The following is a 5,039-nucleotide window of genomic DNA, read 5'->3' on the forward strand; positions in this document are numbered from 1 at the left end:
ACTACCATGTGTTCTCATCTGCCTTCATTGTACAGAAATCATGAGCCTTTGGTGCCCGATTCATTCTCCCTAAATAGGAGATCATTTAATTTGACAGCTAGGAAAAAAAAAAAAAGGAATAAGTGAAATTAAGGACCCAACAGTTTGGGTCAAGGAAGGCAGAGGTGAGTTAAAGAAACAAAGCCCCCCTTTGTTTTTTTTTTTCTACATTGAGTCAGAAAATTATTTTAATAGTTACAAAACATGTTTGTTTGTTTTTTAAACAGAATCTGTATAAAACAGCTGTTGATTTCTCCATAATTATCAGAATTATTTATATGTGAGGTCTTGGCTAAGTGGGGCTGAAATCAACAAAAGGTCTTGGACTGTTGGCTCAGAAATCCTCCTGGGAAGTCCATCGTGCTGTCATGCTCAACTCTTAGGAGATGAGCTGGTCCATCTTTTAAAAGGTATCTTTTTATTCATTCTTTGCAGGCTTGAAGTGAATTTGGCAGTGTTCATTAAACACCTCCCGGCTCCTGTCACTGACCACTTTTTCAACATTCAGTTCTGACTGCATCTGTTTCAACTTGGTCTGTTCTTTTCTAACTTCCTTTAATAATGTTAAATCATCCAAATTCTTTTCTGTCTCTTCTCAGAGCTGTTTTACTACTGATGAGGTCTGAGTTATACCGTTTTTTTTATGACTCTGTCCCAACTGACATAGGCCACCATCTATGACTCAGACTTGCTTACAGATTTGGCTGGCATTTTTTTTGTTTTTTAGATCACTTTGCATTTATTATATGTTTAACTGAATTTTTTCAAATTACAGAATTCAACTCCAAAATAAGGCAACTAATGCCTGGTAAGCTGTTATTCACTTGCATTTTTCCCTCCTAAAATTTTAAAACAAATGAAAACAACATCTTAAAAGACATGTGAATAGGTTCAGCGCACTTTCAGAGGCTCACAAACATGAGACAAAGACCACATTAATCCATAAAAAAAAAATTGCTTGATATTTTAAAACACAAATGACATGAACTAAAATAAAGGAAAAAAATAAAACACTGCACTTTAACCAAAATTGTTTCCATAGATTATAGAGTATTTTTTTAAAATACTGCTCCTCTGCAGAGCACATGCTGTGCTTGGCATGCTTGGCACATTAGCACTTGGTAACTGTTCAGCTTCCATCTGCAGTTTTTTTCAGAAGGACCCATTCTCAGGGCCCACACTCCCCTGTGACTAATCTACTCCTCTGGTGGAAGCCTGCCCCGTCTTCCTCCACTGTCTCTTAAGGTTTCCTGTCTTCCCTTTATTTTCCCCAGATTCACACTCATTGCCACCTGTGTTCTCAGCAAAGATGCCCAGCAGAGAACTCTCCAGCTGCATCTCCCCTCCACAAGAGCTCTCCAGATGTTGCCCCTTTACTTGACTGAATTGTAAGATAAAGAGACGATCTTGCTCCCCAAAAGTTTGTTCTTCCTACCTCATCATCACATCTCCTACAATGCAGAAAAGGCTGGTGATACCTCATCTAGAACTTAAAACATTCATTAGTTTAGGCAGAATATATACTGCTCTGAAGTTCTTTAAAATCTACTCCTTCCTATTATTGTTTTTAAAAACCATAAAAATATAAAAATATAAACATTCTATTAAACATTCAGCAGAAATCCTTTTATCCTACTTTATGCAGTGAGTTCAGAAAGAACAACAGTGACACCATGTTCCCTCTGATAGACCCAAAATCATACTCCCAGCCCTAGCCTACCATTACACATTTCCCACCATTAGCACTGTGGGCCAAGCGTGTCTCTCATGACACCTGCTGCTGCCACCCATGAACACCCTGTGACGAAGCAGCACAACAGCTCCCTGTGATCTCTCCCAGCGAGCTGTCCACCTGCTTGCTGGGAACCTTACATCCACTGCTCCACACTCCACCCAGCTGTGGTGACCACACAAACTGATGGAAGCAGGGACACAAAAATATGAAGCACCTCTTTTGCTACACTTTACATTCCTTCGCAAAGTGAGAGGGCACTTCCTCTCTCTTTGTCAGAGTATCAGCAGAACTAGGTGGGGTGGGAGGGTGCTGCTGACAGAGGCAGCAATAAGGAGAAAGCCAACAGCGTCCACACTCTCCCAACATTCATATTCCTGTCGTCATGACACTGCTGGGAGCTTGAGGGTGAATCTGGTATTCTATTCAAAAGGAAAAACCTACTCAGGAAATTCTAACCACTTCTCATTGCTCTTGTAGCAAGGTCTTACTGCATGATTTTTGGAAGTATGAAATTAATAAGGTATTTTTTTAATGAGTAACTTAAAAATCAATTTCTTAATGTGGCTTTTGTTTTTAGGGAGAGATATGCAAAACACAATAACTAGTGAAGTCTATCAGCTCTGGGGAATTCCCTATCAGTTATGACTAATGAGCCAACCTAAAACCACAATTCCACACCCGGATGATGAACAGTACCAATTAACCAGAGTATTAACTACAGTGACTTAAAACTATATTACCTGAATAGTTTCTACCATGAAGTATCAGAAAAAGTGAAATAATAAATATTTTCCACAGCACCATAAGGTTTTATAAAATACTCCGTTTTTAACATTGCACTCATCTCACACGCTAGTAAAGTAATGCTCAAAATTCTCCAAGCCAGGCTTCAGCAATATGCGAACCATGAACTTCCTGATGTTCAAGCTGGTTTTAGAAAAGGCAGAGGAACCAGAGATCAAATTGCCAACATCCTCTGGATCATGGAAAAAGCAAGAGAGTTCCAGAAAAACATCTATTTCTGCTTTATTGACTATGCCAAAGCCTTTGACTGTGTGAATCACAATAAACTGTGGAAAATTCTGCAAGAGATGGGAATACCAGACCATCTGATCTGCCTCTTGAAAAATTTGTATGCAGGTCAGGAAGCAACAGTTAGAACTGGACATGGAACAACAGACTGGTTCCAAATAGGAAGAGGAGTTCATCAAGGCTGTATATTGTCACCCTGTTTATTTAACTTATAGGCAGAGTACATCATGAGAAACGCTGGACTGGAAGAAACACAAACTGGAACCAAGATTGCCGGGAGAAATCTCAATAACCTCAGATATGCAGATGACACCACCCTTATGGCAGAAAGTGAAGAGGAACTCAAAGGCCTCTTGATGAAAGTGAAAGTGGAGAGTGAAAAACTTGGCTTAAAGCTCAACATTCAGAAAATGAAGATCATGGCATCTGGTCCCACCACTTCATGGGAAATAGATGGGGAAACAGTGAAAACAGTGTCAGACTTTATTTTTCTGGGCTCTAAAATCACTACAGATGGTGACTGCAGCCATGAAATTAAAAGACGCTTACTCCTTGGAAGGAAAGTTATGACCAACCTAGATAGCATATTGAAAAGCAGAGACATTACTTTGCCAACAAAGGTCCGTCTAGTCAAGGCTATGGTTTTTCCTGTGGTCATGTATGGATGTGAGAGTTGGACTGTGAAGAAGGCTGAGTGCCAAAGAATTGATGCTTTTGACCTGTGGTGTTGGAGAAGACTCTTGAGAGTCTCTTGGACTGCAAGGAGATCCAACCAGTCCATTCTGAAGGAGATCAGCCCTGGGATTTCTTTGGAAGGAATGATGCTAAAGCTGAAACTCCAGTACTTTGGCCACCTCATGGGAAGAGTTGACTCATTGGAAAAGACTCTGATGCTGGGAGGGATTGGGGGCAGGAGGAGAAGGAGACGACAGAGGATGAGATGGCTGGATGGCATCACTGACTCGACGGACGTGAGTCTGAGTGAACTCTGGGAGTTGGTGATGGACAGGGAGGCCTGGTGTGCTGCGATTCATGGGGTCGCAAAGAGTTGGACACGACTGAGCGACTGATCTGATCTGATCTGATCTGATAATCATAAGATTCTGGTCTATCGTTCATATTAGGCTTAACCTCTTTTAATGATAATAGTTCTGACAGAGGTCATATAGGCACAACTGTAACATGAAAATCATATATTTTACTGAAGATTCTGTGTGGTAAACTTAGACTATCACTCTTCTCGTTGCATCCATTGAGTACTAGTGGATTCAAAGGCCAGGAAAGATGGTTTTGCCATTTGTCCTCTATTCACATATTTTAATGTACCAAAAAAATCTAAGTGGTAACTAAGATATTTGCCATAATTGAAAAGTCCTTTTATACCTGTTTACTTTAGTACTGTGTGCTCTTAACAGGTTTGTTTCTGAATAATAATATTATGTAAATGGCTCTAAGTTTTGAAAACAAGAATACCGTGATTCATTTTGAATTTTAAAAATTAATGCAAGTGGAAAACAAATTTTGTAGCCAAATTGTTTGCAATTATGTGTATCAAGTTATAAGAAAAACTCTACCATAGATTGGTGGTGGTTTAGTCACTAAGTCGTGTCCGACTCTTTGCGACCCCATGGACTGTAGCCCAGCAGGCTCCTCTGTCCATGGGATTTTCCAGGCAAGAATACTGGAGTGGATTGCCATTTCCTTCTTCAGGGTTGGCTGGCATTAATTTTCCCTGGGAAGGACCCTGTTGGAACCGTAGTGTTTAATTCATGCGCTATTCTGCCATCAATCGTCATCACCTTGAGTACTCCTGGAACTCTGCGAACTCCTCTCAGCTCACACGGCCACTGGGCGCCTCCATAAACATCTAAAGCCCATTTTAAAAAAAAGGAGCTTATGGAAGAATTAATCAGATTTTTCAAATACTAGATAATATATGGGTTACATACATACATTCATTTTTAAGAATAAGAGGACTGACATAATTATGCAACAAAATCAGTCAGAATAAAGGTTTCTGTTTTGTTATGAGTAAATAATGTTTTCTCCTTGATAAGGAAGGAGAAATTTCAGAGGAAAGTAAATGACCAGCCCCTTTGATACAAGTATAAAGTCTATCAGAGGAAAAAGTACAGCTCTGGTTATGTGTGTTAACAAAATCCTGTACTGAACATTCTGGTAGCTGTTGAGGACAAATAAAGACACTCTTGGCTTCAGAGTCTGGCTAAAGACA

The 5,039-nt window shown here is 39.8% G+C and overlaps 1 pseudogene; it reads right to left on the minus strand.

Annotated features, from left to right (window-relative positions):
* Nucleotides 1-263: 263 nt before the first annotated feature.
* On the minus strand, nt 264-4,667 carry LOC123328304 (annotated as a pseudogene).
* Between the last annotated feature and the right edge of the window lie 372 nt (nt 4,668-5,039).

The sequence above is a fragment of the Bubalus bubalis genome, chromosome 11 (genome assembly GCF_019923935.1).
Source record: "Bubalus bubalis isolate 160015118507 breed Murrah chromosome 11, NDDB_SH_1, whole genome shotgun sequence".
Classification (NCBI taxonomy): Eukaryota; Metazoa; Chordata; class Mammalia; order Artiodactyla; family Bovidae; genus Bubalus; species Bubalus bubalis.